The sequence below is a fragment of the Xiphophorus hellerii genome, chromosome 12 (genome assembly GCF_003331165.1).
Source record: "Xiphophorus hellerii strain 12219 chromosome 12, Xiphophorus_hellerii-4.1, whole genome shotgun sequence".
Lineage (NCBI taxonomy): Eukaryota > Metazoa > Chordata > Actinopteri > Cyprinodontiformes > Poeciliidae > Xiphophorus > Xiphophorus hellerii.
This window is the reverse complement of record NC_045683.1, coordinates 19285140-19308531: the sequence shown is the minus strand read 5'-3', so window position 1 is coordinate 19308531 and position 23392 is coordinate 19285140. Positions and strand designations below refer to the sequence as shown.

At 38.3% G+C, this 23392-nt stretch overlaps 1 long non-coding RNA gene across 2 annotated transcripts in view; it reads left to right on the top strand.

The window, feature by feature from the left end:
• The window catches only part of LOC116729946 (uncharacterized), a 46283-nt gene extending 25237 nt beyond the window's left edge, over positions 1-21046 (top strand). For both annotated transcript variants that reach the window (XR_004341219.1, XR_004341218.1), the window contains 2 exons: positions 16162-16239; positions 20757-21046. This is a non-coding gene — a long non-coding RNA (uncharacterized LOC116729946). The remainder of the gene's footprint in view (positions 1-16161; positions 16240-20756) is intronic.
• Positions 21047-23392: the final 2346 nt, after the last annotated feature.

Here is a 23392-nt window from a genome sequence, read left to right as displayed (position 1 = left end):
TACGAAATTGTCACTCAGGTTCTATCAGCATATCATACAGCAAGCTGGCTGAAATTCCTTCGCCCTCTTCCCCTCCGTGTTTTCTTCCTTCTCTTTCTGTCATCCGGAGGAATAGCTTCAGATAATAGCAGCAATCTGTATTGTGAGAAAAGGCAAGGAGTATTTCTGCCTTAACACAGACTCAAACCACTACTCTTCTGCTGAGGAACTTTGCTATGATGCCAGTCTGGAGCTGAAAATGTGGAAACAATAGGAAATGAAGAAGCTTGTGGGGAAGAAAAAAAGTGTATTAAGTTTTTGTGTGTTTGTGTGTGTTTGCATAGACGAGGCCTACTAAGAGAAACATGATTTCATGTTTGGTTTCAGAGGGTCTCTTGTTGTTTATAGGCAAAAACAGCAGAAAGCCGTGGCAGTTACACAGTAAAGATTGCAGCATTGGGAGGCTTTTAAAGTGGGCAGCATGGCTCACTTCCCAGGGCAGCACAGTTTTGGGGACGCACTGTGAGCACAAAACTGTCTTGTGTTTTCTACCGGACAGACAGACAGACAGACATTTCATACATTTTGAACAAGGTAATTAATGCGTGAGTGGCTTGGATAAGAAATAAGAATAAAAAAGTTTACAGTTTAACTTGGTTTACATATAGTTGTAGAGCATAATTTTAGAACATAGGTTCCACTAAAAGACATCAGTAGTTCAGTAAAGTATTGTCTCATGGCATTTCCAATGGATGTAAAATATGCAGAAGCTAAAAGCTGGCGCAAAAAGGGCCAAAACGGTCTATTACGGTCTTTAAGCTGGTCTACATGACGTTATGTTGAATATGGTGCTGAACACTATCTCATAAGTATCTCAAGTTATTAATCTGCGCAAACTGTTAGCAATGTATAAGAGGTCACAGGTAGGAATAGGCAATATTGCATCTATGTCATCCGTCTGAAACAGAATAAAATAAGTGTAAATGGAAATACATAGAAAGGCATGTGTGAAGAGTATGATCCAAGAATAGCATCATAAAATACATAGTTAATATATTCTGTATTCAAATGCATTCTGTCATTTTAGTTGTGCAGAGGACATTTGGTTCTATGTCTTCCCTCTGAGAGCTTCAATATGAGCAGCAGAAAATGAAAGTGATGAAGAGAGACACCATAACGATTGAGAGAAAATGCAACTTTAAAGACTCTGAAACACTACATCTTATAGATATGTAGTGCCTGCACGATCCAGGCATGGATGTTGATTATGTTTTGTGTAATAAGAGAAAATGGTTGCAAAACATTAGCAGTATCATATTGACATTGATCCCTTTTGGATATCATATAGAAACCCCACAAATGATTAAGAACAAACAGCTTGTATCCTTGTAAAACCCTGTCTGCACTTATCTTCATAATTATGCACATTTCCCCGTGCTCCATCTTTGCAGGGGGGTCAGAGCATCTTCTTTCCGCTTTATATCTTATTCCTTCAACATGTGTTTTATATCACTGCTGGGTCCCTGTGTGCAGGTAGTCATGCTGGTGACATTTGTGTCCAAGCAGAGGCTGATGGCATGGCCTCTATCACCCCTTGCTGATTCTCCCCTTACCCAAAGAACTCCTGCCACCAAGTTCTCTTCATGTGTACGTTTTGCATTTGTATGTGGGCATCCGCAAGCTTTAGGACCCTCTTACTGGTCATGCCTAAATTTTCATTCTTTACTCTGGTCTGTGTTCACGCAAGGGGATGTAGTAAGTTTGAAGAGGCTTTCTCTGTAAAAAGCAAGGTGAACAAATACAACCCCTCTGCTTGCTGGGTGACAGGGAGGAGAAGTGGGTGCAAACATGAGCTAATGTGAACGATCATAGCTCACTTAGATATTATTTAAATATGATGTTGTCTTTGAAAAAGCAACTTAGTGAAGAATTAAAAAAAACAACCTGTTTTGAAAATGGTCAAATCAGATTGTGATGCACATTTATCTGTTATGATTACTGGTTTTAATGATTACTATGACCAAATGTTTGCCATCACACTCTGTGAGCAAGGCTATTTTGGTTTTTTCCCCCTTTATCTTAACAATAAGAGCCTAAATATATTGTGCTCTGAACTAAAATAACCCCCAGAAACATTACATTGACACAACAGTCTGAAATGTGTTTATATGGAGCTGCTTACACTACATTGAAATGTAACTTTTATCACATTAATTCAAAGGTTTTAATAGAGAATATAATGCTTTAATACACATTAGAAAACCCAAGATATTATTTTATGCCTTTGTAATCTTCTAAAATATTACTATATTATCATTGACAAATTGAAGAGAAATATAATACAAAACCAAACAAACAAATTCATCACCTTACTGCTGCTCTTCTCTAACAAACAGACACACATGTGCAAATCCACAGAAATACTCAGCGTCCCTGCAGCCATGGGAATGGAGAATGCTGAGGTTCAAGGTCATTTCAAGTATTTTGCACCCCGGGGCGCTCCATTGTCAGTGCAGCACATCCTTCAGCTCACCCATGTTCTCGAATTTGCAAACAAGACATTGTGGGCAGACATTCATTCCAAACACAGCATTTAAAAGAGCACACATCTGACAGGAAAGTGCCCATCTGGTTTGAAAATGACACTACTTTCCTCCACTCAGATATACAAAACAAATACAAGTGTGAACGCAAGGCAGGGACATAATTATCTGTGTGTGTTTCGTGCCGCAGTTTGTCAGGGCAGAAAAGAACGGCGGGCATATGATTGTTGGTGTTACCACTGTTGGGCATCAACACATTACTTGCATATGGGGGTTTGTGTTTGGTGGCAAAAATGATACAGGCAAAGATTTTTAGACTGGAAAGAAGAGAGGTGGATGCTGCAGTGGGTTTGATTAGCCCCTTTGTTGGAGGTCCGGTAAGCTTCATTGGTTCCAGAGAATAGGTTCCTAATGAACCCAGCCAAGCCTGGACCAAACTTTGTGCTGAAGACAAACTAAGTTATGGTGGTCTGGCGGAGCGCTGGGGGTGAGCTGACTGATATACAACGCTTGGACATATGGTCCCCCCATCAGGGCCTCTCCAAGCCACTTTCACATGTCCAAAGTCTGTGTGTGAGAAAATTACAAAGGGAATACAAATAGAAGGAATATGTAGTTCACAATTGTCTAATTTTCTTTGTTAATTCACAGAGAAGAGCAAAAAAAACAGAGGAGAGAAAGAGGGGTTTTGGAGGGAATGTAGGGGATCGAGGGGATGCGAGTAAAGAGAAGCTGCTTGATGCTTACTGAAAGCGACAGAGGAGCGAGGGCTGCGGGCTTTGTCTTTACAGCTGACCCCAATACACAATCCATCCTGGCACGTCCTACAAGACATGAAGTAACTGAGTAAATCAGGCCAACTCGGCTTTGATTTGGCAATGACCTCACCACAACAGATGGATACCACAATTCTGGATTTAGGATGTGAAGGAGAAAGGGTTTACAGTCTTTGTGTACCCTCAGAATTTATGGCAAAGGCTTTTTATATTCCTTATGAAGAAGACACAAGCAACTTTGCATTTCAGTTCTGTGTGTATTCATCCAAATAATTGTGCTAGGAATCAAACAGAGAGAAGGTGAAGGTGAGCCTGGCTGCAGTTGTAAGACAAATTGTTGAGATCATATTGGAAGTGTGGGGATGGATGTCCACAGTGTCCCACCAACAAGGCTCTCAGTAACTGAGCTGGCGAGAGGGAGAATGGGGCCACTACAGAGCCACACAGCAGGCTCAAACAACACTTATTCTACTGCCCAAACTGTCAGCCAGAACAACTTCATTGTGCCCAAAATTGGGGTTGAAAGCGGTTGAAAGCAAAGCAGAGGCTTGGTAAGAGGAAGTGGACGGGGTGGGGGTGCTTGGGAAGGTAGGGAGAAATGGAGAATGCAAAGCCCGAGAGGGAGATTCAAGTAAGGTGGTCTGTAGGAAATAGGGTGACTGGGAAAGGGAAGCTCCAGAGAACGTGCAGTCACTGGGGTTGAATAGTTTGGGGGTGTGAGTTCATGTCACTAAGGAGAAATCCCACTCTAGAGGCACACAGCCAGAAGCAAGGCAGCAGTAAGAACTACAAATGCATTAAAATGCATTCTGGTGCAAAGGAACCGATAGAAAATGTTTGCTATTGTACTGCCGTATGATCACCATTTAAATCAGTATTTAAGTGTGGTTTACACATAAAGGATGTTTCAGAACATTTTATTTTAGGATAAGCTTAGTGTATGGGGAATTGATGCAATGGCAAATAATGCCTTTTGAAACTATATTTGTATTCTGTTCCTTTACAACTTCAAACTCGACTCATGTTATTTGTATTGTATGTGATAGAGCAACACACAAAACTCCATAATTATGTAGTAAAAGGGAAAGTATAAATAATTAAAAAACTGTTTTGTTCTGAAAAGTATTGCTTTCATTTTTATTCTGACTCCTTTTTTTCTGGTAAATAAAATTCAGTTCAACCAGCTCCCTACATGTGTCATTTAATTAGTTCAAATTGTCTGTGTATAGTTTAATACAAGATTAAAAAAAAAATTGCTAAGAGGTTTGTTAGAAAACATTAGTGAACAAACAGCATCATGAAGGCCAAGAAAGCTATGGAGAAGTTTTTAGCACAGTGATGTTCTAAAATAATATTAATGTATGAAGCTTTTCAGAGAAGTGTTCGTTTAATCTTCTAAAAACAGAGTCTGGAACTACTGGAAACATAGCAAAATATGTTTGTCCATTTGAACTGACAGACCAGGCGAAACGTCATTAATCAGATACACTGTGCATGGTATCTCTGGAGGAGCTGCAGAGATCAACAACTCAGGTGGAAGATTATGTTGGATGAACAACTGTTAGTTCTCCACTCCGTGAATCTGAAATTTAAGGAATGGTGTCAAGAAGAAAGCCACTGTGGATATAAAGGCGCACATTTTCAACAAGTGGTCACACCAAACATGTGAGGGTAGGTGCATTAGTCAGATGACATCAAATTTGCCCCTTTTTGTCTATATTTTAAAATATTTTGTGTAGAGAGAAAGTACCACATGCCACTACACCTTTTAACATCTTAAAACATGGTAGTGGCAGCTTGACACATTAGGAATGATATTATCCCCAGGGACAGAAAAGCTGATCAGGGTTGATGGGAATAGAAACAGGAAAATGTTAGAGGGACATCCATCAGGGGCTTCAAAAGACTTTAGACTTTCAGTACAACAGGGACTACAATGGAATGGTTTAGATCGAAACATATCTGAATTTTACAACAGACTCACCTAAGTCCCCACTTCAATTACACTGAGAATCTTTCTACTTCTGCTTTATATTTATGCATTACATTGTATTGGTCAATCACGTACAATTACAATAAAATAGTGAAGTTTGTGGTTCGATTGTAAAGAAAATTTGAAAGGAGGTATGAACACTTTCACACTGAACTGTGTACAGCTCAAAATTGTATGAAATAAATAAAACTTTTCTGCACTACACAAAAACACAGACTACCACAAAACATTAGATGTGTCCCTGGAGACGTGCAGAGGACCCCAGGAGGGACTCCAGCCACAACCTTTGAGCTAGAATCTGTTTACAGTACAACAGAAAGCTCCTTTAGAGTGACTTTAAACCAGTTTAAATCAGTCCAAACAGTGATTCGTGTCACCTTTCTTCTCTTTGTCTCTTCGCCTTTTTATTTCTGGCTGTTTCAAATTCATCTTTGTGCCCTCTGTGACGATTGCAAAAGGATGAAGGAGTTTACTTAGTCACAGTGAATTTAGGGAGATGAGGAAAGCCTCTAATTCTGCATTGGGGGGGCAAAGGTGTGCACGTGTCATTGTAGTTTCTGCATGTGTGTGTGTGGGGAGGGGGACAGAATTGCCAAAATGCACCCACACTCCTCACACACACACACTTACACCAACCTTGTTTGATCCAGAGCTAGCCCTGCAGCTCCCAGAGACTCAACAAAAGGCCTCCTCTATCCATTGTGCAAGCCGTGTGTTTCCCAGGAGAACCCAGGCTCAGTGAGAGCAGGGCCCCAGATCGTTTTCGCCTGACATGGATGTTTATTCGCTCCATGGTCCAGCAGAACACCCTCAAAAGGACTGGCCTGGGCATTTTGACGTGCATGACATATAGTTTTTCAAGAAGCGTAGAGGAGATGGAGGGTGCGAGGGAAGGGGGGAAGAAAAGAGGGAGAGTGAATGTCTTGACAGATGAACAGACAGTTGAGGCAGAGGGAGAGCAGGCCTGTCTGTGAAGGTGTTCTCAGTGCACTCATATGAAAAAGAATATTCAGGGTGTTCTTCACCATTTTATTTGCTTCTTGTCTTTACACTAGTCAGCTTTCTTGTCAACCTTGTTCATAAATGTAAAACTCTCCCCAGTGGGTGGGTAGAGAGTTCTTCCTGATCTTGACAAGCCCTCCTATCGCTGACTGCATACTAATTTTCTTCCAGAACCACTGAGCCAGTGCAAAACAAACACTAACTGCCAGTGCTACTGTTCAGTGCTTCAGAAACAGAGTTTCAGGAGCTAAACAGTGATTATACAAACAGTCTTCAGTTTAAATGGAAGCTTTTGTAGCTGGCTTGTTGGTGTCTGTGGAGATCTGATATGTTTCCAGGATAAAGACCAAAGTTCATTCACCAGTGAATTAAAAGTCCTGCAAATCTTCAGTTTAAGCTCAACAGACAGTAACTGGTTTTCAATCATATTCAATCATGTTCAATCTTAGAACATATAGAACACCCTCAGATATACCCATTTCTCTTGCTGACTCTTTCACCAACGTGAAATGTTTTATGCTGTCTCCCCGCATACTTAAAGTTCCCTGACATATCTCAAGGTTTCCTTGAGACTAGGAGTGCCTGCAGGGTTGGCTGTGAATCTCAGAAGAGCTCCAGAAGCTGGGAGTTGAAAACAAACATAGGATAGGTCGATACCATCTAATCTGTTGAACATCATTATCGTCTAAGATATCACTATACTCCCTTCCATACCTGCAGAAGCCCAGCCTCCAAGCCTCACTCTCCCTCTCTCTCTTCTCTCTTTGAGGTAAAAGCTTAAGTGTTCAAGCTGAAAATGAATGTAGGCCATTGTTGGGTTGCAACTGGACTCTACAGAGTGTTGTTTGATCCCATGTTGAGCCAGAAAAGGCTTTTTCTTTTTCTTTTTTGCTTGAACTGCCACATCAGCTGTAAGGGTCCTTCAGCAGGAGACTGTTTGTAGACTCTGTTTGTCTCCATCCTTGATTTTATTCTAGTGCTATCCATTTTATTTTTTTTAGGTTAGTCTTGGACTCGAGTCCAAGTGGAAATTTAACTAAACTTGTGATCTGTGACTTGAGTTGGATAAATAATTTGTATCTTGTGTAACCAAGAGTTGAAGCAAACCATGTTGTAAGCTACAGACCATAGTTGTGCTTGCAAGATCTATTTTTTGTATTTTTTTCCATGTAAAATGGAGTATTTGGTTTATTTGTCAGGAAAGGTTATGGAAAACAGGATATTAGTGGCTCATAATCTGCTCTTGCTAGCAGTAGCTTCATGATAGTGAACTCCGGCATCATCAAAGTTCTGTTAATGCTAGCACTTTTTTGTGTTGAGCTAATTCAGTACAAAAAAAACATGTTTCCTGTTGAGTTTATCTTCTCCCATTTCTCTTTAACATGATTCCAAACTTTAGTCATTTTTCTTTTTCTCTCTATTATTCTCTAGTCTGTATTTTCTTCATAAGACCTACAAGGATAATTTGTACTTTTTGAACTTTGATTTTGGCACGTTATTGTTAGCAATAGCGCCGTAAACCATAGAAGGAAGAAGTCATATCACAGTGCTGTGTAACAATAGGTTTGGTTTGGCTATGAACAACTATTAATAAGTGTCAATAGCACTTGTTAATAAAACTGGTCATTTTAATCAAAAATAGGAATGGAGTGAACTTTTTAAGTTATTTAAAAACAATATTGAAAATGATATCCATTGAAGTGTATCCATGTTTTTTAAAGGTTGGATGAAAATTATCCTGGTGGAAAGAACATCAGGCAGGCTAATACAGCTGGAAGTCATTTTAATGTAAACTGAAGGATATTGCACAACCATAGTTCACTGTTAGACCTTTTATTGTAATTTTACAGTAACTTACTGGCAACACTGTTGCCAGCAAGTTACTGTAATTACCATTCTACAGTACCTTTACTGGCCAGTAAGTTACTGTAATTACCATTCTACAGTACTCTTACTGGCAACACTGTTGCCAGTAAGTTACTGTAATTACCATTCTACAGTACTCTTACTGGCAACACTGTTGCCAGTAAGTTACTGTAATTACCATTCTACAGTACTCTTACTGGCAACACTGTTGCCAGTAAGGCAACAGTACCCTTACTGGCAACAGTGTTGCCAGTAAGTTACTGTAATTACCATTCTACAGTACCTTTACTGTTATGATATTTCACAGTTAATTTTTACTGTGAGTGTGCTTTACAGTTATAACTGCATTACTGTAAATGTAGTTTCTAGTATAATACAGTAATTGTATTTTATAGTAAAGCTGGTCTACTGTAAACTTGTTTCACAACATAATGTCAGAGTTTTACTGTAAATTAAAGTTTACATTTCTTTAAGATAAGAATATTTTACCATAAACCGAAAAATTTCATAAAAGAAATTTTAGTCCAAGTACTGTGAATAACAGGTATTTATTTTCAGCAGATTTGTAGAAATAAAATCCATTTACATATTCGCAATGTCATAAAAAACAATGTCACAATACAATATAATGTGCTGTAAAACAACAAAACCATAGAACACATTTCCTACATCAGAAGAACTTTTATTCCATTCGTCAAACAAAATCAGTGGGATCCATCTTGTGGAAGCTGAACTGTAAAGAATAAGACAGACAATGTGGGAGGTCATGAGATGGTCAGGAAGTTATCTACATTTTCAAATCGACAGGAAGTTGACAAATTAAGCTGAAGTGACAATGTTCACATGCATAAAATCTTTGTCATAAAGCAGCATTAAGTTGATAATTTGTTTTAAAAAAAATCAATTGGACTGAAGTGATAATAGAAGCTGCATAAAGAATGAGCAGGACTGGCTTCACTTCAGGTTTTTGGATTGTTTATGGCAAAAGCAGTCAGTCAGTCAGTCTTCAGTAATTCAAAAGATTGCGTACTACAAATGTCCCCAAGGGGACGATGAAGTACAACAATCTTTTTAGTCATTTTGTTGGTGCTGACGGATTACTGCAAAGGTGTGCCTAATAAACTGAAAACTGCATAGTATAAAAATACACCACACTTAAACGACTACACACTTATACATTTCTGTGATTTATTAAGAGATGCAGCGACATCCACTTTTTACCACGGACACAGAAAAGATGTAGGCTACTCTAAAGGGCTATTGTGTAGGAATCACATGGCATTTATAAATAATCATTAAAATCATATTAAAAAGGCTAAAGTAAAGTCAGAGCATGCAAGATAGGAGGAAAAGACAACAAAATAATAAACATTTACATTTGGTAAAATACTTACCTAGTTGGAAGTCCTCCATTCAAATTCAGCAAGTTGTTGGAAGAAGGTGGTGATCTGGGAGTTGACACTGACTACTTTCTTCTTGACAAGACTTCCCGTCTTGCGGCTTGTACCGACTTTGGCTGTGCATTTGGTACCAACATCTGGATTGATCCTCACAAAGAATCTTTTAACAGAAATAAAATATATTAATTGTAATTTTTAATGAAGACGTACAATACAGCAATCAGCTATGGTTCTTCATCATCAGTCAAACTGTCATTAAATTTAATTCATAAATGGCTTGGTGTAGAGTACTTGCCATTGTATCATCTCCAGCGTGGTGGATGCTGACTCCTGATACTCCAGATTGAAGACAGAATATGACCCAAAAAAGACAGCAAGGACGCTGGCAAAGTCATGTAGTTGCTCAGGCTGGAAAAATACCTTCTCCTCCATACTGACCATCCACCGGGTTGCAGACATCAAGCTATTTCCTAAAATAGACAAACCCTTGTCAGGCTAACGCTAGTGAGTAAAAGTACAGACTACCATAACAATTACATACATTGCTACGAAAAAATTATAGTGATAGAAAATATTCCTCTTACCAAGCATGATTACCCTTGGTGTAGTGGGTAAGGTCATTTCCATTTCAACAGACATCTTGGTGGAAGATACCTTTAAAACATAAAAGGAAAACTCTCTTAAATATGAATTACTGGTAGTAATTTATATTTAAAGGGCCAGTTCACTCAGATTACAACAGGTTTTTGAGAACCTCATCCCGGAGACTAGACTAGATTTTACTCCTACATCCTGCTACCACTCTGAAACAGCGGATGTGAATGACAGTTTGTGGGGCTAAATGCATTTTTTAAAGCATTACATTCCACAAGTGTTCAGTCTGACTTCTACAATGGCGGTGACTCCTGTGTATGTGGGACCTGAATGCAGAAAATGTTCTGAAGGAAGCAGGACATTGCTCTATTCCACATGCAAACCGATAATTAGCTGTGTGTTGATGTTTCTTCACATGACTACAAAATTCTGTAAATTCTGAAGTACGAATGCTGCAGAATTTACACCTGTACATAGTTGCACCTGTTAGTACTGACTTAACTTTAAATTTACAGGAGCATGGTTTAAACATGTGAACAGTCCTTAGGTGTAACCAGGGTTGGAAATTAACTTTTTTGTCCACCTGCCACTGTGGCTGAACCAACTCAAAAAATAACAGAAACTACTTTAATGTTTTTCACCTTTGTCCTCATTTACAGACTCTTATACACTATGTTGGAGATGTAATGGTACTTTAGCAGGCTAACCAGCTGTAGCAAGCTCAAAGTTATAGATTAGGTTAGCTGCTCCTCTACATTTCCAGACTATTTTGTGGCTTCAAATATGTTTGAAGAGCTGTCTTTTTACCTGTTGTCTTGTCTTTTGAAGAGTTGAAGCTATGTTAGCAGTCAGCAGGACAGAACTGCACAGCCACTTGGAGGGAAAAAGCTTAGGAGTTAAAAAAAAAGGTCATCTGAAGAAAAGAAAAAAAAGAACAAAGTTAGAAATTCATCCTTGCTGACCTACATAGCTAATCTGCACTTTTAACATCTGCAAGATCATGGTTTAAACAAATGAACAGTCATTAGATGTAAAAAAAAAAAAAGAGAAGGGGGGGGATCAATTATCAGTTAAGGTTATATTGTTCGACAAAGGATGTAACAACAATGCTAACAGACACTCAGCACTGAGCTAATCTCAACCCAAAGCCGCCCGAGGAAGATTAAGCGGTAAAAGTCAAGCTAAAACCTTCAGCGGTAAAATTAGCACCTTTGCTAACGTTAATTCCGAACCAGCTCAAAAAGTAACACCATCATATTTTCCTATCTTTCACCTCATTTACAGACACGTAACTTATAAGGTTGCAATATGCCAGTTATATAAAACACCAGAGTTAGTAAAGGTAACGTTATTTTACCAGGCTAACCAGCACAAACGAGCTCATGCTATAATGCTAAGTTATAGCATTATAGCATGATGCTATAAGTTACGTTAACTCCATCTAAAATGTACATTTCCAGACTAGGCTTTGGCTTCAAACAGTTTTCTAAGAAGTGGTTTTTTACCTGTCTTGAAGAGCTGAAGCAGTGTGAGCCCACAGCACGGAGACAGAGCTGCACTTGCACTTGGAGAGAAAAAGCTTCGGAGTTTAAAACAAACGTCATCAGAAAACAGTTGGAAGCGAAGCCACGCTTGATGACGTAGCTAGATAAACTGCATATTAATGTTAGCTAGGATGTGAAAAAAACAAAAGTACATGCTCTCTTTCTGCCTTAAAAATATGTTAACCACTAAAGGAGTAAAAATACAGAAACAGGGAACCACGATGAAGCAGCTATGATGACCGTTGGAAATCAAATATAATTCTTACTGTATATGATAAGTACAGTACCACTACTGTAATGTGTAAACAGTAAATTACTGCAAATTCAAAACATACAGTAAATTACTGTAATACTATGTACTATACCCATAATGCAATGCAAACTACAGTAACTACTTGTAAAGATGTCTTATAGGGTGACCAAACGTCCGTATTTCCCGGGACATGTCCGTATTTCACGTCCTGTCCCGGGCGTCCCGGGTTTTTTTTAGAAAGTGAGGAAATGTCCTGTTTTTTAAATTACCTTCATTGGACCATTATATTTACAGGCACTAGGGCACTGCGCACGGCCCTGCGTGTGACGTAATCCCTGAGCCGCGTCAGTGCGGGCAGCCCTGTTCTTAATCAGAAGATAGATAGCCTGGCTGTCAGTACGCCAACAACATACGAAAGCGCAAATGTATGTTTACCTACTATTTACAAAAGAGTTTCCCCGCTTTCAGACTCCCCCCCCCCCCCCCCCCCCCCCCCCCCCCTCGCTACAACGTGTCCTGGTTTTCCCAACTGAAAATATGGTCACCCTATTTATGGTAGTTTTACTGGGCATTTTGTGGTATTTAACTGTAATAAATACAGCAAAGGCTAACAGTGTATGATGACCGTTGGGAATCAAATATAATTCTTACTGTATGTTATAAGTACAGTACCACTACTGTAATGTGTAAACAGTAAATTACTGCAAATTCAAAACATACAGTAAGTTACTGTAATACTATGTACTATACCCATAATGCAATGCAAATTACAGTAACTACTTGTAAAGATGTCTTATGGTAGTTTTACTGGGCATTATGTGGTATTTAACTGTAGAAAATACAGCAAAGGATAACAGTGTTATTATATCCCGTGAAAGATTGCTACTGCTGAACAGAAGCCATGTGAGATAAAAGAAGCATAGTCAAATACTTTTTTGAGGATTTTCTTCAATCAAGTCATTTGAATCACTTGATGAAATGATTCACTTCTTGTTTGTATTAAGTTTTGCACTTGATGTTCTAGCACTTCAGTCAGGCAATTGTGTGATTACTTTCATAACTTGAACCTCTAGAATAGCATAAAAAGAACAGAAAATACTCTACAATTCTGTAATTGTGTACCTTTCAAAATTGATTTCTTCACGCAAAATACCATTAATAGAGCTCTTGTTGTTTCCCTGTTTACCCAATGCAACTTTATGATTTACATTACAAGACACAACAATGGGGCAGCATTGTCCAGTCTTATAAGTAACATGGTGTTTTGATACTGCAATCACAATTTATGATCTGTTTGCTGTTCATTTGCAGACAATTCACATGTAAATAACCATTTCACATTATACAGACTTTCTTTGTATTTCAGCTCTCGAGGAAAGAGTTGAAAGAGAAGGCTGTTTTTTTTTTTTATTGTATGTATTTTTTTTTTGGAGGGGGGATTTGGGCACGCACACATCCACACTCCCGTATGCTCACATCTGTGCCCTCAACCCATTTCAGACAAGAAAAACTGTACCTTCATTTGCATAAGAATAATTGACACTTCAAATTAGCCCTCCAATCAAAGAGGATTATTTTTCTCAGCATATGTGCAGGCAGTGAGTGCTGCCATGCTGGAGAATATGAAAGGGAGGGAACAGAGTGTAGGGAAGAAAGAGGGGGCACGTCATAGAAGATTAACCCTTTGATTTCCACAGAAGATCTAAAAGAGGTTGGTGCCTTTTACTGAAAATATAGATTCATGTGTAGTACTAAAACCAACATTTTGTATGGAAAAAGAAAAAAATATTTGCTTCCTAAATTAAAAAAACATGTATCATAGTTTAGAATCATTATTTTTATTATTGTTGGATTTACCTTTGAACTCTATGACTACATTCATTGTGTCATTTGTAAGTTTGCAAACATGTCACCTAAATAGATGTGCATAAATTGGGTAGTTGTCCATAAGAAACCACCAAAGTGAATTCTTTGTTGAATTACTAAAAATTTCTACTAAAAAAAAAAAAAAACTGTTCAGGATTAAACACAATCCTGAAGCTAAAATAATTACCTACAACTACACTGCTTTTACCTGATGTACTCTACCTCTATGTTTGTTTGTCTTCAGCTCCTCTTGCTGTAGCATGCTTTTATTTTGGCTGTATCTGGCACTTCACTCTTTCATCATGTGTCAGATTATAATCTATCTAATTTCAGAGCAAGGAAGAGTCATGTTCTGATGCATGTTTTCCATGGCATCACGTCTGACAACATGGGAGCTGTTTTAAGGACACGCCAGTATTCAGGGAAAAGGAGAAACTGGGATACATTTTGGGGGAAGGGGGCAAAAAGAAGGGGGCAGAGGGTTTGGGGGTAGGTGGGGGGGAAAGCCTTGGCGCCAGCCCCTCTGAAGCACTCAGCATCCCCCCGCTTCTGGGATGGCGGATGTGTCTAAGTGTATCCATGACAACCTTACTGCATGCAGGGATACACCACGGCAACATGGCCAAGGAAAGTTGATGTAGGTCCGCCTGTGTATGTGTGTAGACACTGAGGAGGGCATATATCTTGATGATATTAATATTGCTTTTGTGTGGCTGAGGTAACATATATATGTGTTTGACTTCTTTACTTTTCCATATTACTGACCTGTCCGCTGTGTTTATAGAGAAAGCTTTCCTAATTGTCAGACATCATCTTAATAATGATAATATTTTATATTTGATAGTGTCACAGACACAAAGAGAAGCACCTTAGTATTTACTCAGGTAAAAAGTAATTTTCTCACCACTCTCCTAAAACTGGTGGGTTACAAAAGAACAGCCCAATCTGGGTTATTTTACTAACCCAGTCTTGGGTCAAATACAAACCTGGGTTAGTTCTTTATTTTTTTAACAATAAATATGTGTTAACGTAATGTCTAATGGAAGGGTCATTAAAGGGCTTGTTGAAAATGGTGTGCAGGAGGATGGTGCCAATTTCCAGGGGTTGTTAGGTGACAAACAAGGTGGAACCAGAACAGAGAAGCATGCAAGCACACCTAAGGTTGAGCAAAAAAGAAATTCATATTTAAATTTAAAGTGCTTTATAACTTGTGAATATGAAGTAAAATATATTTTGTTTTCTACAACCTGATAGATATTAAAGTTTATTAGCAAATTTGTAACATAAACATTTTTTAACATATGACATTACATAATGCTGAATGAATTTAAAGCATTGCGAGAGCACAGGTTCTGACTGGAGTGTGTGCCTTAAAAATTTTAAAATGAGTGTAAATGGCAGGACTTTCATTATAATTATCTTTTTATATTTTCATTATAATGTGACCAGTTTCATAGCATTGGCTTCTGATAATGCAACAACATTTAGAAAATGTATTCTTTGAGATTGTTTTATCACAATTAATCCATCAAAAGTGCATATTTTGTTCCCGCCCATAAATTCTGCTACATGCAATTTACCACGTGACCATCCTTTTTTATCTTTTGGTTGGGGTTCAGAGTTCAGATGGGGTTTGGGTAGCTAAGAGAGGCGACATAACGATGAGGCACCCGCTTACACCACAGATTTGATTACAATTTTTGACCCAACGTTTAGTTGAGGAAATGATCCAACAGTTTGTACAGCACAAAAAACATGCATTTACTGAGACATGCAGTCATGCAAAGTCTTGCATGTTCTCACCCCTGCAAAGCGGAAGAAGTTGTCTAAGCACGATCCCGTTTGGGATGTGCTGGCTTGACCCACTGAAAGTAACCACAAAAGGAAGCTCTGATAAGTTCTTATTTGTGCCACTGAGTGAGCAAGAGAGCGAAAAAACAGAGGGATGAAGTTGTTTCATGAGACTTGGGCTATATGCTGTTTGTACATTTTAAATCACGCACTTCTACACAGACACACACACACATTCACACATGGATGGATAGAACCAAACTGGGATCCTGTGGGAGTATATTTTTAACCCTCACCACCTGACTATTTTCTGAAGGGTTAAAGGGCTGGATGGTGAATCCAGTAAATAATTCACAATAGTTGAAACTCTTTCAGTGTAACCTCAGAATAAACGAGGGAGGGAGACCTGAGAGACCATGCGGTGGCACAGCATACTCCAGCTTAATCCGACTCACTGCTTTTATTTAGCTGTGAGAGGAAGATTCCTTGTTATTTATCAATTCTTAGGTCATGAAACATGTTAACACTACTTTTGACTTTTGTTTTTTTTTTAGGTTGCTTGACCATCATGAGCCTTAAGTGACCAAACCCTCAACACTGAAGACATAAAGAACATGCATGCAATTTCTATGGTGAGTTATCTCTCTTAAAGCTCTACTCTCTTGGTCTTCAAGTCATATAGACAGAAGTTTTCTTCTGTGAACCAGCAATAGCTGCATTGTTTTTCAATCAGTAGTATATCTCAGTGTCAGTAGCATAGTTTGAGACCGATTGTTTCTGTCGAACTGCAGATTGTAGAAGACAATAAAAAATACAGCTCTAATGAATTCCTCTGACCCACATATTACTGTCCCATCCATTTCTCTGGAGACACAGAAAGGGCATTTACACAGGTAAACCGTGACTGGTCCCTAAAGTGAAAGAGGGGTTTTTCAGAAGGAAGATGGGTTATCCATAATTTACCATGCTCTGGTTGCCAGACACTTAGAAGATAATGCAGTGCTTCAAGCATACAAAACATAGAGCCTTCTTGGTACTGGTGAGGCCATTGTTGTGCGTTTTCCAGCATGTCTGTTTCCATCTATACAGACAAATAAAAAAATAAATAAAACAACAACAAATGTCCTTCCAAGGTTCAGAAGCCTAGACAGAAATGGAAAGTGAAAGGAACGGTAGGGAAGGCCTTGCTGGAGAGACATGTTTGAGTATATCATGGCGTGGTGTTTATATTTAGGTCTGCTTTAATGCCCCCATTTTGACCAGCTGACAAACATCAGCATTAGGAGCAGCTAATCTCATAACGTGGTGGAGTTTCCTGCTGCAAACATATTTTGACTGCTTCCGACATTTTATGTAACTTCACTTTAAAATGTAAAACACTACTAAGAAGTACAACCATACTGATAGCAAATGTAAGACACTGTGAAATATCAAATAGAGAATACACCAAACTGATTGTTGTGAAAACAAAGAAGCTTACAGAGAAATTAATGGCCATTGGTAATGCCTGCTAAGAAGCCTGTTAAAGAAATATTTCTAAATAAATGAAACTTAATTTCATTATGATCATTGTAGCAATCATACACTTTTATAAGAAACAAAATGTAACTCGGCCTGTTAAATGTAGAAGTGTCTTGTCAAGCCCATAGTTTTTGAATTGAAAATTGGCTATGTTTAGGCCAAGATGGCCTAATGATTTTGCTCTTCCCTAATATTTCCCCCAAAATGTGGACATGCCTAAATCTTTGTTGTGATGTGGATCATTTTTTCACCTTCATTATCAGAAATTGACAGATTGCCCGTACTTACTTCTTGGTCTTCTAATTCTTCTTAAAGCATCTTCTGTACGATTTGTTCAACTACCACTTATTTTTGTCCTGGTTTGCTTAAAGATTTCTACTGTCCATGTACACCCCATACTGTACAAAGATGTAAAATTGCAAAGTCAGCAAAAAAAAAAATAATAATAAAATACGCTTTTGTTTAGAAAAGCACATGCAGTTGTTATTCCAATCAGCTGTCACAAACTGTGAAGGCAGGCCGCTTGAGTTTTTAAGCAGCTGTGAGTAGCTTTTTTTATTGAAATGTCTGAATCCACCTCTCTTTATCTTTGTAAGTTGTCCTGAATTTGGCTGTCTGTGGCCCAGGGACCCCCTGCCAGCACTTCAGTACTCTCCGCTAAAACGTCAGAGAAATTGGTTGATGTAAACAGCCTGTAAAGTGCATCTGTGTTTTCTGAATTTCCCTCCAAAAAACTTTGTGGAATTCTTGTTTAAAACCCACTCTTTAAAGGAGTCATCCATTTTTAAAGCATTCCAAATGTCTGACAGGTCAGATCAGCTAAAAGATATTGGTTATGCCCCTGCTGAAACAAGAAGACCCTGGCTTTGTATGCTGCTCTGTTATTGCTATGTGATGCAAAAAACAACTGAAAGGTTTGACCATTTAACTGAGCAACTCAAATGCCCTTATTGTTTTGTGTAACTCATTCGATTATATTAGACTGAAGAGCCACACGAATACAGTGCATTACAAAAAATATTAAACTTTTAAACCTCAGTCGTTTTGTTACATTAGAAACAAAATGTTCAATGTGTTTTATTGAGATTTTTTGGAATAGACTTATTCAGTGTATTATCTTACTAGCACGTGGAAGCAAAATGATTTGGGGGTTTTAAGATTTTTTTTAGAAATGTGACTTGCATTTTTATTCAGCTTCCCTCCATAGTTTCTAAAGTCACTTTTAACCACAATTACTGCTGGAAGTTTGTTCTAGCTGGATTCTTCCAGCTTTATGTATCTGGAGATTGAGCTCTGCCAGACTGGATAGATAACAATTATAAACAGCAATGTTCAAGTTTTGCCACAAATTGTCAATTGGATATAAATCTGTACTTTGACTGGGCCACTTTGACATTGAATATATTTGAACCATACCATCTAATAGAATAGAATAGATAGCATTTATTGTCATTGAACAGAATTCAACGAAATTTCCATTGCAGCTCCCGTGCAAAAGGTCAAATATATACAGTATAAATAAGCAAACACACAATAATAATAATAACAATATATACAACTAAATTAACTAAAGGCACTCAACCACACCAAAGAAGTAGCAGCAGGTCCAATTATGGCAAAGTACAGATAATGTGACAGTGCAAAGTGCAGAACAATATGGCTGTGTGGGGGTGGGGGATATGTATGTGTGACTGCGAGGTTATGATATGTGTGGGAGGGGGGGGCGGCAGGGAGTAATGGCTCTGACGGCTGTGGGGAAGAAACTGTTTCTCAGTCTATTTGTTGTAGTCCGTATATTCCTGTACCGCTTGCCTGATGGCAGCGGCACAAACAGTCTGTGGCCCGGGTGGCTGGAATCCATCGCTATGGATCCAGCTCTCTTCTTGACCCGGTCTGTGTAAATGGAGTCCAGGTCTGGGAGGGGGCATCCCACAATGCCTTGTGCTGTTCTCATGTTCCATGTTGACCTGGGTATACATTTAAGACCATTGTCCTGCTGGAAGGTAAACTTTCTCTACTGTACATTTGCTGTTTTATTGTTGGATTGGCATGTGTTTAGGTCCATCAATTTTTGCATCAACTATGCATAGCATCCCTGTCATTGCTGATTAAAAGCATACCCAAATCACAATGTTACAACCACTAACCTAATCTCTAACAATGACATGTTCATTATGTCTTAGTTTACATTTTCTTTTTTGCATGTAGGCAGAAATGTTTAATCTGAACAGAGACCACCTTCTTCCATGTATTTGTTATGTCCCCTAAATTAATTGTGGCAAACTTTCAACTGAACTTTTGCATGACTTTATTTTAACATTGCCTTGTTTTTTCTTTCTCCGTTTCTATTTAAGACACCAGATTTGTGTAGGGCATGAGTGATATTTGTCATTTTAACAAATTCTCCCTCTTGAGCTGTGGAACTCTGCAGCTCCTCCATTTAGCAAAGAACTATTGGCAGCTTCTGTTGTTTAATGTGTTGAATGTTGGATTGTAACACGACTTTTCCTTAAACTTCTCCACAACTTTATCCCTGACTTTTCTGTTGTGCTCTTTGGTCTTTATAATGCTGTTTATTCATGAATATTCTCTAATAAACCTCAGAGACCTTCACAAAACAGTTAAATTTATACTTGGATTAGATTACACAGAGGCAGACTCCTTATACAAAGTAGTTGAAGGAAGGTAAGTGCTCATACTAGAATTTATTTTGGTGTATCAGATAAAAAAGCTACTGAATACAAATACCTTCCACAGTATTTATACCTTTATTTGTATAAAACCTAAAAACCATGACCTTTTTTTATTTTTTATTACCGAGTAACTTTGTGCTGATATTTAACAAAAACGTCCAGTTAAATACAGCAATCTTTGGCTGTGTTGTTAAAAAAACATATACAAGTTCAAGGGGTATGAATACTTTTGCAAGTCCTTGTAATTATTTTAGTTATGGTGAAATCTAATACAGAGAACATAGTGCTGTAAAACCTCCAGAAGCAGACAAGGGTCAAATATACCAGGAACAACTCGAGGTGCAGGTGACCCATGTCATACTTCGCATTTACAGAGGATCCAATAAAGTGTTCTGTCGACCTTAAAGCTTTCCAGTTTTCTCAATGAGAAAATAATAAGCAGCTGTAACCCTGAGACACTCCCAGGCTTGTGTCCTCAGCTGCAAGAAAACCTTTGCTGGGTTTCTTATCAGGTTCTAAGAATATCGTGTAAGACAATACATGTGAGAAGTGCAGAGTGAACAATGGGCGGAAAGTGCAGTGTGATATGAGGGGGACTAGTGTCAGTGGATATTGCTGAGGCCTTTGTTGCCTTCGAGTACCCTGGAAACTCACAGCTAACGTTATTTCTTTCATTCAGGGCTCGTGATCTGGGGTGTGATGAAATTCTCCAGCAAGTGATGTTCCTTATACTTCAGTGATGGTTAAGTCTGTGAGAGCAGAGCGTGTCTTTTTTTTGTCTTTGAGTGAAGGTCTAAAAGAGAACTGATCATAGCATTTACCATAGATCTCACTATTTTTGTCCACAGAGTTGTAACAGTTATTGTTCCAGTAAAATTAAATATATGGACTATTTAGGGAGAACTAATTTTTTTTGCAACAATTGTCTCTTTCAGGTGGAGAGTTATTCAAAGGAAGAAGAGAGGAGGCTGATGTTCCACAAGAGGAAGATTTGAGATTCACTGGACTCGTTTTGCATCAAAATAGCAGGACATTGATCCAGTTCAGCATCACCGAACAATCAAGCAATGCTTTTGTTTGAGAGGAAATTTTTACAAGCCAAAAGATTCACAAATAGGTGGAGTAGTGTAATAGAACAACACCAGACCCAAAAGTAATGACATACATGTGCTGCTAATTGTTTGTAGCTATATCATGAAATAAAAGTTACATTCACAAAATGATAGTCATATCATTTTGTGTTCAAAAAATGTGAACAGTTTGGTGTGAGCACTGGGGCAATTAGAAGATGATGTAGAGATGTAAAGCCTCAACAAGAATTCCCCTTAAAAACTCGTTGAAAAAACAATATAGGCTAAAGAGGAGCATGTTTATCGGCCAAAAGAAAAACGGCGCAAAATTTTCTGGACTGATGAAAATAACTTTTTTGTTGGATCTAGAACACACAGAAGGTTTGTCAGACAAACCCAAAATACTGAATTTAAGCCAAATTACATCAGTTTACACCACATCCCTAATTATTATGCAAATTGGATTTAAGAGTCAAAAATGTAATTTTTTGTTGTTCTATTAAACTCATAGATAGTATTGTGTCTCAGGGCTTTTCGAGTCACTGTATAACTAATCTCAGTCACCTGTGCTGATTAGTTTGACAGGTGAGCTCAATTAAAGGAAAACTACTTAAGAAAGATTTTCCACATTAAAACAGGCCCAGGTTTCAAGCAATATGGGAAAGAGCAAGAATCTCTCTGGTGCCAAAAAGCATCAGATAGTGTAGTGCCTTGAAAAAGGAATGAAAACATTAGATATTTCACAAAAACTGAAGCGTGATCATTGTACTGTGAAGAGATTTGTAGCTGATTCAGAGCACAGACGGATTCTTGCAGATAAAGGCATGTTGAAGAAGGTTTCTGTTAGACACATTCATTGATTTAAGAGAACAGCTGCTAAAATGCCATTACAAAGCAGCAAACAGTTATTTGAAGCTGCTGGTGCCTCTTGAGTCCCACGAACCTCAAGGTGTAGGATCCTCCAGAGGCTTGCTGTTAAACCTTCTATTTGGCCACCTCTAGTCAGTGGTCAAAAGCAGAAACGGTTGCAGTGGGCCCAGTTGTACATGAAAATTAATTTTCAAACAGACTTGTTCACTGATGACTGCTGTGCAACCCTGGATGGTCCAGATGGACGCAGTAGTGGATTGGTGGTGGATGGCCACCACATCCCAACACGGCTGTGACGTCAGCAAGGAGGTGGTGGAGTCATTTTCTGGGCTGAAATCATGGGGGGAGAATCATTGGTCGGCCCTTTCAGAGTCCCTGAAGGTGTGAAAATGACCTCAGCAAAGTATATGGACTTTCTGACTGATCACTTTCTTTCATGGTTCAAAAAGAAGAGCTGTACCTTCTGTAGCAAAATCATCTTCATGCATGACAATGCACCATCTCATGCTGCAAGGAATACCACTGTGTCATTGGCTGCTATGGGCATAAAAGGGGAGAAACACATGGTGTGGCCACCATCCTCCTCTGACCTCAACCATTGAGAACCTTTGGAGTTTCCTCAAGCAAAAGATCTATAAGGGTGGGACGCAGTTCACATCAAAACAGCATCTCTGGGAAGGTATTCTGACATCCTGCAAAGAAATTCAAGCAGAAACTCCACAAACTCACAAGTTCAATGGATGCAAGAATTGTGCAGGTGATATCAAAGAAGGTCTCCTATGTTAACATGTAACTTGGTCTGTTAAGATGTTTTTGAAAGAATAGCTTTTGATTTTAGTACATGTGACCACTTAATGCTGCACATTCAAAGAATGACTGTTTGCAGATCTTTATAACCCATAAAATGTTTTCAAAACCTGTTGTGCAAAATAATTTGGAACAATGCATTGGAGTTTTTTTATTTTTGAAAAAATCCTGTAGTCACTGGGAGGTTTGTTGAATAAAATTTGATTTATACCCTAAATGTTCATGACTTGAAATTTATACTGACTATCATTTGCATTGACCATTTACAAAAATCTGAAAAAATATCACTTGCACAATAAATTGGCACACGGTATAAATACATTAGAGTACTTGAGGATGTCCTGTTTGATCATGTCTAAATTGAAATACCATTAGAATTAGTATTTTAACAACGCAACATGGTCCAACACACCATTAAACTGAGCTGCATTTTGGTTCTAGACAAATAAAACTATAGTTACAAAATACATAGCCCAATCCCGGGACATTAATTCAACAGAAAACTTGTGAAGTGACTTCAAACATGCTATTTCTGAGGCAAAACGAAAAAATGCAAAAAATTGTCTAAGGCTGAGTATATAAAGTAGTTCTCAGAAAGTGACTTTACAACTAACTAGTCAATCGCTCAGAAATGATTGTTAATTGTTGATCAAACTGAAAATACAAAAGAACAAAAATTCCCCTTGCTCTAACAGGAATAAGTCTATTTTTCACAGAACAAATCTCCTGAAATGCAATGAAAAACATTTCTCTCATTAATAAATGATTCATGTAGAAATGACTGGGATTATAGAGTCAATTTTTTGACAGGTAAATAAAGATTT